Below are 12,003 nucleotides of genomic sequence, written 5' to 3'. Positions count from 1 at the left end.
CGGCCACTCCTAGGGAGAGTAGCAACAGTGCTGAACTTTCTCCATTTATGGACAATTTGTCTTACCGTGGACTGATCAACATCAAGGCTTTTAGAGATACTTTTGTAACACTTTCCAGCTTTATGCAAGTCAACAATTCTTCTGACATCTCTTTTGTTCGAGTCATGGTTCACATCAGGCAATGCTTCTTGTGAATAGCAAACTCAAATTTTGTGAGTGTTTTTTATAGGGCAGGGCAGCTCAAACCAACAACTCAAATATCGTCTCATTGATTGGACTCCAGGTTAGGTAACTCCTGATTCCAATTAGCTTTTGGAGAAGACAATAGTCTAGGGGTTGACATACTTTTCCCAACCTACACTGTGAATGTTTAAATTATGTATTCAATGTAGACAAGAAAAATACAGTTATTTGTGTGTTATTAGTTAAAGCACACTGTGTTTGTCTATTGTTGTGACTTAGATGAAGATCAGATCAAATTTGATGACCAATTTATTCAGAAATCCAGGTAATTCCAAAGGGTTCACATACTTTTTCTTGCCACTGTATGTGCATATTCTGTGTGTGAGCAGATGATGGAGTGAGTGTCCGTATGTGTGTTGGAGTATCAGTTTGTAGGGCCCTGTGAGTGTGCATAGAGACAGTGTGTTAGTGTGTAGGGCCCTGTGAGTGTGCATAGAGACAGTGTGTTAGTGTGTAGGGCCCTGTGAGTGTGCATAGAGACAGTGTGTTAGTGTGTAGGGCCCTGTGAGTGTGCATAGAGACAGTGTGTTAGTGTGTAGGGCCCTGTGAGTGTGCATAGACTAAAATACAAAGGTCAACACAGATAGTCTGTGTAGCCATTTTGTTAGCTATTTAGTTAGCTATTTAGCAGTCTGTGGCATGGTGATAGAAGCTATTCAGAAGCCTGTTGGGGTCAGACTTCATCCACCTGTATTGCTTGCTGTGCGGAAGAAGAGAGAACATTCTATGGCTCGGGTGGTTGGAGTCTTTAGCGATTTTCCGGACGTTCATGAAGCTCCCGACGAACAGTCCCGTGGTGTTTCCATAGATAGGGCTAGGTGTTCCTTATTCAGTTAAGCCATGACACAGCCCACATCTTCTAAACGTGTGACAACCAGGTCTCTGAAGTGCGACCAATTTGGTCACATATGCGATGAAATATTTTGCTATGCGACCTGGAGTTTTATTTTGGGAGAACCAGTGCGACTAAAAGAAAATCCAATAAAACATCAATTCACATGTGATTTTTAGTAGTAGTATTGATTAGTATCCCTAATTAGCTGCTGCAGAGGCAGTGGCTACTCTTCCTGGGGCCCAAACAGGAAACTAAACACAACAAATAAAATACATAGAATACACATCATGACAAAAAGTATGTGGGCATCTGCTCGTTGAACATCTCATTTCAAAATCATGGGCATTAATATGGAGTTGGTCCCGCGTTTGTTGCTATAACAACCTCCACTCTTCTGGGAGGTGCATGGGGGCATTGTCATGCTGAAACAGGAAAAAGCCTAACCCAAACTGTTGCCACAAAGTTGGAAGCACAGAATCGTCTAGGATGTCATTGTATCCTGTAGCGTTAAGATTTCCCTCCACTGAACTAAGCGGCCTAGCCCGAACAATGAAAAACAGCCCCAGACCATTATTCCAACTTTACAGTTGGCACAATGAATTGGGGCAGGTAGCGTTCTCCTGGCATCCGCCAAACCCAGATTTGTCCGTAGGCCTGCCAGATGGGGATGAGTGATTCATCACTGCAGAGAATGCATTTCCGCTGCTCCAGAGTCCATTGGTGGCGAGCTTTACACCCCTCCAGCCGATGCTTGGCATTGCACATGGTGATCTTAGGCTTGTGTGCGGCTGCTTAGCTATGGAAACCATATTTCACGAAGCTCCCGATAAACAGTTATTGTGCTGATGTTGCTTCCAGAGGCAGTTTGGAACTCAGTAGTGAGTGTTACAACCGAGGACAGACAATTTTTATGTGCCTCAGCACTCAGCATTCCCGTTCTGTGAGCTTGTGTGGCCTACCACTTCGCGGTTGAGCCATTGTTGCTCCTAGACATTTCCATTTCCATTTGTGGCTGAAAAAGCCAAAGCCACTAATTTGAAGTGGTGTCCACATACTTTCTTATTTATAGTGTGTATAATATACATAGCACTACATTTACATCACAATTTAGTCATTTAGCAGATGTTCCCATCCAGAGCGACCCACAGCTAGTGAGTTCATCTCACGATAACGAGGCGATTTAAGGCCCCTGTTAAACACTGACCAAAAATTCAGCATTCCTACCTGGCTTTTTAATTTCTTATCATGCCAAATTACAATCATAGAATTTAGAATAATCGTTACATTTTTGGGGCCATATCTTGCAGCGCTACTGACAATTATTTGTATTTATCAAGAGCCCTGCACATAACACTGGTGAAGTAGCTTAATATTTTGACACACTCACTCTAAGTACCTCTGTGGTCATGCTCGTGCCCTGCGGGCCCTCTGTTGGGGCATTGGCTTTACTTTGGACTTAAAGACAAGTGGAAAGAGGCATGAGACGCCACCTGTTCCTCTGGTCCTAAATCTGATGGGTATCTGACAAGTACACCTCTTCTGCTGCCTACTGCCATGCATAGGAGGGATTTGTCACAGGCCATCCAATGCAGACATCAGACCAGTTTACTTTCATGTTAGATACGACCTTACAATGAGAAATACTCTGAAGTAAAAACATTTTTGCAACTGAAATGGCTGAGGATAGAGTGTGTATGTTTTAGAATGCTTCAGTTTGTTGGAGGTCGGTTAGTTGTGTTAGGAGCCTGCATGTGTTTTTGTTTTGTTGTTTGATAGGGGCATCGGGTGTATATCTGTATTTGTATGATGTGAATGTTAGGTGTCAGTGTTGAGGTAAAGGTATCTAGGATCGAAGTTGGCCCACTATTTCATCCCGGTTAGCTTCCTGTTTTCCCTGTATTTATAGGCCCTGACATGGGAAGGGAAGTGAACCCTGTTCTGACACACGCGTCACTCCTCAGCCTCTATTCTTTATTTTCAAGTCAAAAGGAAATGGAACGTCTTCCTGGCCACATACACACACAAAGTTTTGTGTGCATAGGTTTGCGTGTGTGTGGCCAGGCAGGAAGATGTTCCATATCCTTTTGACTTATCACTGGTATGTAATATACATGTGCTGAAATTCCTTCATACAGCATCATCATTGTGATAAACAACATTTCATAATAAACAGCACGTTTCCAAGGGTGCTTCTTGTAGTCTGGGTGGTAGGTTGGTGGGGCAATGCGTAGAGCCGGGGCCCCACCAACTCACACTCTCTCTCTCTCTTTCTCTCTCTCTCTCTCTCTCTCTCTCTCTCTCTCTCTCTCAGTTACTCAATGGGATTCAGTTACTCAATGGTGATCTCTCTCTCTCTCTCTCTCTCTCTCTCTCTCTCTCTCTCTCTCTCTCTCTCTCTCTCTCTCTCCTTCCAAGCTATTTAAGAGGTCAGGCCCTGACACCACCCTCCGCCCCTCAACTGCTGAGGACCGGTAGGTCAAAGGTCAAGACAAATAGGAAGTGACCAACACAAATATAGATATAACAGACAGGGGTGATTCTCAATGTGGATGTAACCGGGGGGAGTTTTTCAAGCGAAGGCTATGAAGGAGACAAGGCAGTTGCAACAACAAAACAGCAACAAAAAAAACAACAAAAAAAAACCCAGCAAAAATCAATTAGAGGGAAAACAAGCTAATCGGAGCATCTTCTCTCCTCCCCCTCTCCTCTCTGATTGCATTCTTTTGTACTGAGCTGAGATCCCTGGGCTTTCCAGACTGTTTGTCTCGTGAAATCGACAGAAGAAATGAAAACAAAACAGCCTTTAGACTACTATTGTATGCACGGCTGAACGTTTGTCTCTGTGTGTGCGTGCGAGGTATGTAGCCTCCACGTTTACGTGCTTTTGTTTTTGTGCATGTCCATGTGAATTTCTTTATTTCTGTCTGTGTGGTTATGGAGCCCAAAAATAGAGTATCTGCTTCTAACACATACTGTTATGTTTGTGGAAGATTTATCAAAGCCTGGTGGTATATGCCACATGAGAGACCACACATAAAGAAGAACGCCATTCAACCTAGTGCCGTTTGCCAAGTGGTTTGCATATTTGAAAAGAACGAGTGGTGGCTGCATCGTTAGCTTGTAACCTGCTTGTTCACCACGTTGAGTTTCTACTTGGTGCTAAGTAGGATGCATTGATGAATCCCCTAACCATAGAGGCATGTTCATAGGCCTCAGCCTATTGTTGGGGCTGTAGGAAAAAGCATCTCCCAGCACTTCCATCAATCATAGAGAACATGAGAGGTTTGTGTTTGGACTAATGGGGGTTTCTCAAGTCACGTAGCTGGAAAATAAACACTTCTCCTCCTTCCCCTGTGTAACAGATGGGAGATTCTTGTCTCCTGGGCTCTCCTCCTTCGCTCTCCCTAGAAAAACAATAGCAGCATGAACTGCTCACACACACAAAACAAAACCTAAACAGCAGGATAACACCGTAGCAGCCCCCCTTCAACCCAGCCCTAACCTTAGAGACGCACTTTCACTGCGAAAGAAAGGGGCATACATTGACATGTGCCACTGAACACTTACCTAAGGCCAAAGCAGAGCAACACAATGGCAGCAAGATGTGCTCTCTAACCGTTTTAAATGACTGTTTCAATCCCACACCACCACGCACACCCACAACACACTGTGTAGAATGTCCTCACTGGTTTATGAGACAGGAAGCAAATATGAGTGAAGTACATTTGGAGACTTGAAAACATCCATAAGAGATGGTCTAAGCCACGTTCCCCAACCTGCAACCCGTGGTTTTATTTGTGCAAAACACCCCCAAAAAATAAAAATAAAATTTTGTATAAATTTTGTTTTTGGACATAAAAGACTGTAAAAACACAAGGAGATCAACTCCAAGTGACAAACATTTTTGTAAATCTGTTTCCAAGTACTGCCACACATAATTAATAGATACCTGATCGTATACAAAGTAAACAAGGTTTGAAATGATTCAGTTTTAGTCAGAGATTATATCTGTTTGGGCTTCCTTGGTCAATTTTCAGTCTATAAATTATTTCTATATTATGTTCCGGGCCCTGATAATCCACTCAAGACAAAATGGTCCCCGCATCTCAATCTAGTTGATGATCCCTGGTCTAAGTGGACTGACATGACATATTACGTAGTGGTTCATGTGGTGGGGCTCAGAAAGTTCCCTATACGGAGGTTAGTATGACTGTAGAGGCCAGTGTCTGGTGTTTGGGGGCTTTAGTCTGGGAACCCCACATCCGGCTAAGCACTCCCCTTTGACCCTAGGCAGCGTGGGAAAGGGTGCGAGGAGAGAACCTGCGTGACCATTGGGCATTAGTGCAGATGACTCTAGCAGACCTGCCCCACACCTGTCCCCACCCCCTGCTCGAACAGGACTCTTCTCACTAAGGCTTCCCAAGGAGGGGGAGGGCGGGATGGGCAGAGGATGGGCTACTGCTGGGGTAAAGACCCACACAGTCCCCATTGCCTCCTGTCTCCCACCCATCTCTCTTACAGAAGCTTCACTGGTGAAACCTGACACCCCTGATAGGAACAGGAGATGACAAGGTGGATTTGTTGTGGGTAATCAATCATATGCCCTGGGAAATGGTGAGTGCCCATTTTTAGCTGGTCACAGGGGTTTAGAGATGTGCAGACAAGGCTCAGGGCAAACCCGGACAAGCAAGAAATCACATAGGAGTATTGGGTAACATTGCTTCAGTTTAGGGCCTATATAGAGAGCACCCATCCGCAGCTGATTAAACTACCAGCCATTGTTACTGTACTTGACATGACATCATATATTGTATCTGTACTGTTATGAGTCTTATTTGGTTGGAAAATGACTTCCAACAGATAGAGTTGATTCTCAAGCAATTCCTCCATTTTGATCCATTATGAATTTCAACATTTCATTGAGTCACGGTGAACAACAGTGTTTATAATATTATGTAAGAGTGCTAGGAGAATGCTGCTTGTGGTGGTGATGGAATTGCCTGCTGCAATGGGTCCAGCTGCTTTATGTACAGGATACTCGGTGACACTCAACAACAGAGCACTCAATGGCACTCGCCATTTCCACACACCACTCACAGACCGACTGTTCCAATATTTCATTGGCCGTTTTTTGTATCAGCTCTTTGAAACCAGCTCTGGAGTTTGTCATGTAAATAATTGTATTGTACTCCCATGTGACAACCCCGTGTACCAGCCAGGCTGCCCCAGTCAGAGATGGCGGTAGTGAGTCTGACCCGCTCCACATCTACCTCTGCTGACCGTATCCTGCTGGTCGAGTAGACTAGCAGACTGACCGCCCGACCTTTGATAAATTTTGTCGACGGGCAGTCGGTTCGATGATGGACAGCTCCGTCTCGCAGCACAATAGGAGCCAAAGTGTGGGAAAGGAGGAAGAGGAAGGAAGTTGGTTTCATTCGCGCTGGGAGAGGGTGGTGATAAAGATCTGCAGAAAGGGGCAGGAGTCTTTTCCCAGGGGGAAACGCACAGTGGGACAGGGAGGACTGACCTCCCTCACATCACATCAGACCAGACCAGGGCTCAGGAACCAGGAACAAACCCAGGCATTCTTAACTGGGTGACTTATAGCCAACCCCCTCGTTGGTCTGCTCCACTTCAGTTAAGGTGCTGACGACCTTGTCGTTTCAAGGGAAAGTTATTTTTGATTTCCTTAGTTTGATTAGACTCTTGCCATTTGTTTTGTTTCTATTAAGTCTACATCGAAACAAGTCTATTCACAAGCAATTAGGAAATGTGTAACAGCATATTGAGTCGTCAATGTTCAGTAGATCTGATGGCTATTGTTTCAGAAACATATATATATATATATATATACTCTCTTCATTTCCGGTCACAGGGGATTCAGTTACTCAATGGTGACCTCTCGCTCTCACTCTCTCTCTCACTCTCTCTCTCTCTCTCTCTCTCTCTCCATCCATCCAGAGGCTGGTCTATGAAGGCCACTCTTGACAGCCCACACGCCAGGGTGAGAGGTCACTTCCTGTACAAGGCCAAGCTCGGCCTCAGACCATTCTCTACTGGAGAATGCGGCCTCTCTCACTGAGTGATGATGGCCACCATTTTCTTTGTTGTCCATGAGAGGATGACAGGTGTGGTGGTAGCATATTTTATCATGTCCATGAAAGCAATGTTCGTTGTTGTGTTCAACAACATCTGTCAATCCCAGGTCAGATTAAGGCAGAGTTGGTTAAGGCAGAGTTTCACATGGGCAGGCAATGGGGGATTGCTATGTGATTAGGGCAGGCGAACTTATCTCCATAGAGTTTTACCAGTAGGAAAAAGTACAACTTTCAACAAAAATAGTCAAGTAATTTTGTAATGAGGCATTAGTTTAAATGATGTAATTTCTTATGCAATTGGACGAATAAAGGAAAGGCATATCGTATCATGACACTGATTGGACAGTGAATCTGTAAACATCAGGGGCCATACTGTAGATTTGGCCTGTAAGGGAGCACTGCACCCCACTTCCTCTGCTATGGCAGAGGAGTTCGGTTTTACTGTATGTAGGTGAAAGGGGACAGCAGCCCATCACTCATAGACATTTTGTCCAGCAGGCGGGTTACGGTCAGACGGGAGTGTGTCCCGTGGCTGTATAGCAGCCCGATGGGGAAGTGGTGGAGAAGTTCCCACAGTGGCAGCCCCTTGTTCTCCATCTGCCTGTCTGTCCCCAGTCCCACACTCACACATCACAGAGGAGGTAGGCTACCTCTTGGCCCTGAGCCTGAGGAAGGAGAGGTTTGAGCAACGTGTGCCACCACCGCTCCTCCTCTCCTTCTGAAACTTCAAAGGGCCCCACCACTGAGTCTGGGGGCCTCCTGCTAGCCACAGCCAGTCATCAACAGCACTGTGTGAAAGTGTGCCAGTCTGTGTCTCTGTCCTTCCTTCTGGAGGCCAGCCAGATGGCAACACCCAAACAGAAAGGCCTCTTGTGAGTGGACAAGTCACCTTCTACAAGAGCGCAAGTTTAAAACTTTTTGAGTGTTGTGGGTTTGTCCCATAAATTGGCAGACTTTTCAACAAAGAATAGCCTGCCAGTTGTGGTTAACAGGAAGCAAACTGTGGTTATTTGTTCACCAGAATCAACACAGTCTGTGCTGGTAAGAGTACACTTCACATTTTCAGTGACATGCTTCCTTCTGTCTTGGGACAATACAATCATTTGAGGTTTTACATGCAACTGACCAAGTGGTTACCGGAAGGCCAATAGAAACTAATTTCCTATTTTCTGTACAGTATGTGATTGAATCTGGGCTTCTGAGCAGTGGAATAAAGTACTTCAGTAAAAATACTTTAAAGTACTACTTAAGTACTTTACTATTTATATCTTTGCCAACTTTTACTTCTACTTCACTACATTCCTAAAGAAAATAATGAAGTGTGCCTGCTGTCAACCCACTCCTGCCAGCTCTCTCACGCTGAGTTCTCCTGAGCCAGGCCCAAAAGCCTCGGTCCTAAGGTGAGGACTGAGGAGCTCCTTTTATGTAACAGGGGCATAGAGTAAGGGGAGGTAGTAAGAGGTAGTAAGAGGGGGGGTTAGTGAGTCTCATAGATGATGGGAAAAGGGGAGAGAATGGGGGTTAGGGGGGGCGCGAATCACCTCTTGTCCACATCAAAGGGCTCCATCCAGTATTCTGCTTTAGCCACAACTGGTTTCCCAGGCCAACACACCTCCTTTATGGAGGAAAGACCTGCAACTTCAAAGGCAGCAGAGCCTGTGTGAAGAAATACAAAAGGCTATTCAAATGAGAAGTAATGGCGAAGTTTAGCTAAGATATTTAAAGAGGGTCTTTTAAAACACATACAAGTCATGGTAATGGATGTTAATTTAGATGCGAACTAATCCCATCCTTTGCTGCTGCTATTTAAGACCCTTTCCCTTTCTTGCCTACCTGATTGTGTTCAAAGGTTTGGTTGGGCTCTAAATGTCGAGTATTGAAACACTTGCAGCAAGGACTTGATTGTATACCATCAACGAAGGAGAAAGAAGAGAGAGAGAGGGATTATTGAGGTTGTCAGTTGTACATTCCCAACACATATTAGACCATGAGAAAGAGGAAGAAACCGATATAGAGAGAGAAAGAGAGAGACATTATTTTTTATTGAAGGGACTTTGCAGAGTGATATGGCTCCTCAATCCTTTTAACAAGCTGTTGCTAGGGAAAGTTCAGGGCTCCCAGAGGATATCCTGCTATGGTCATTGTTCATGGGAGGAAAGCACAGCCAAGCACTTCAGCTATGAACCCACACGTTCCGTGTCGTCTGGAATCTGTACCATAAAACATTATTACAGGGCAAGTCCACAATGTTAAAGAATCCCAATGCTCACGGCTTCAATTGTGTTCCTCTCAATGTACAGTACAAGTCAAAAGTTTGGACACACCTACTCATTCTTTATTTTTACTATTTTCTACATTGTAGAATAATAGTGAAGACGTCACAACTATGAAATAACACATATGGAATCATGTAGTAACCAAAAAAGTGTTAAACAAATCAAAATATATTTTATATTTGAGATTCTTCAAAGTAGCCATGCTTTGCCTTGATGACAGCTTTGTACACACTTGGCATTCTCTCAACCAGCTTCATGAGGTAGTAACCTGGAATGCATTTCAATTAACAGGTGTGCCTTGTTAAAAGTTCATTTGTGGAATATCTTTCCTTCTTAATGCGTTCGAGCCAATCAGTTGTGTTGTGACAAGGTAAGTGTGGTATACAGAAGATAGCCCTATTTGGTAAAAGACCAAGTTAATATAATGGCAAGAACAGCTCAAATAAGCAAAGAGAAATGACAGTCCAACTTTACTTTAAGACATGAAGGTCAGTCAATCTGGAAAATGTCATGAACTTTGAAAGTTTCTTCAAGTGCAATTGCAAAAACCATCAAGCACTAGGATGAAACTGTCTCCCATGAAGCCCGCCACAGGAATGGAAGACCGAGTTACCTCTGCTGCAGAGGATACATTCATTAGAGTTACCAGCCTCAGAAACAGACACATCTCAACATCAACTGTTCAGAGGAGACTGTGTGAATCATGCCTTCATGGTCAAATTGCTGTAAAGAAACCACAACTATTTTATTTATTAATTTTTATTTAACTAGGCAAGTCAGTTAAGAACAAATTCTTATTTACAATGACAGCCTAGGAACATTGGGTTAACTGTCTTGTTCAGGGGCAGAACAACAGATTTTTACCTTGTCAGCTCGGGGATTCAATCTAGCAACCTTTCAGTTACTAGCCCAATGCTCTAACCACTAGGCTACCTGCCACCCCAAAAGGACTAAAGGACACCAATAATAAGAAGAGACTTGCTTAGGCCAAGAAACACGAGCAATTGACAGTAGACTGGTGGAAATCTGTCCTTTGGTCTGATGAGTCCAAATTTGAGATTTTTGTGTATGTTCCCACCGTGAAGCATGGAGGAGGAGGTGTGAGGGTGTGGGGTGCTTGCTGGTGACACTCTCAGTGATTAATTTAGAATTCAAGGTGCACTTGACCAGCATGGCTACCACAGAATTCTGCAGTGATATGCCATCCCATCTGGTTTGCACTTAGTGGGTCTATCATTAATTTACAACATGACAATGACCCAACACACCCCCAGGCTGTGTAAGGGCTATTTGACCAAGAAGGAGAGTGATGGAGTGCTGCATCAGATGACCTGGCCTCCACAATCATCCAACCTCAACCCAATTGAGATGGTTTGGGATGAGTTGGACCGCAGAGTGAAGAAAAAGCAACCAACAAGTGCTCAGCATATGTGGGAACTCCTTCAAGACTGTTCGAAAAGCCTTCCAGGTGAAACTTGTTGAGAGAATGTCAAGCGTGTGCAAATATGTCATCATGGCAAAGGGTGGCTACTATGAAGAATTTAAAATCTAAAATATATTTTGATTTGTTTAACACTTTTTTTGTTTACTACATGATTCCATATGTGTTATTTCATAGTTTTGATGTCTTCACTATTATTCTACAATGTAGAAAATAGTAAAAATAAGAAAAAACCTTTGAATGAGTAGGTGTGTCCAAACTTTTGACTGGTACTGTACGTGAAAATGATGTCTGGTCTCTGGTGCCACTAATCAATGACAGTTAAGAGCATTGGGCCAGTAACCAAAAGGTTGCTGGTTCAAATCCCAAAGCTGACCAGGTGATAAATCTGTCGATGTTCCCTTAGCAAGGCACTTTACCCTAATTGCTCCTTTAAGTCACTCTGGATAGGAGCGTCTGCTAAATGACTAAATTGAATTAAACCTTTTTTTATGTAAAACCATGCTTCAGAATTCCCATTCTCATCCCCGACCCATTTAAAAAAAACATATTAGTCATTTAGCAGACACGATTATCCACTCTCCCCTGTCAACCCCTCCCTAGGGGGTGCACCCCGCATTTTGGGAACCACTGATTTTAGTAGATCTTCTTATCCACAGCGACTTATAGGAGCAATTAGGGTTAAGTACCTTGCTCAAGGACACATCAATAGATTTTTCACCTAGTCTGTTTAGGGATTCGAACTCATCAACCTGTTCTTAACCGCTAGGCTATCTGCCACCTAGATCACAGAAATCTAATCCTGTGGTCTCTAACCTATCAAATGTAAGTTATCCTTTGTATTTAGGGCACGTAGGAAACGGAAAGGCTCCTATTTCCCCAGTCTCTGTCTAAGCCATTAGGGGGTGTAGACACTGACCCGGTGCTATGGAGCCTCCTCCCATAATCCACTCCTCTGAACCCTTCCTGTACCTCACAGGAGGTAGTGATGACATCATCTCCTCCAGCAGCAGTATGATGGTAACCTGTCTGGTTCAAATCGCAGGTTGGTTCAGTCTCTAGCTGCTTGTGAAACTGGAAGAGGAAATCACACTGACAGCTATTTGACAT

This window comes from Oncorhynchus kisutch, linkage group LG18, assembly GCF_002021735.2.
Source record: "Oncorhynchus kisutch isolate 150728-3 linkage group LG18, Okis_V2, whole genome shotgun sequence".
Classification (NCBI taxonomy): domain Eukaryota; kingdom Metazoa; phylum Chordata; class Actinopteri; order Salmoniformes; family Salmonidae; genus Oncorhynchus; species Oncorhynchus kisutch.
The sequence above is the reverse complement of the archived record's forward strand: the minus strand, read 5'-3'. Positions refer to the sequence as shown.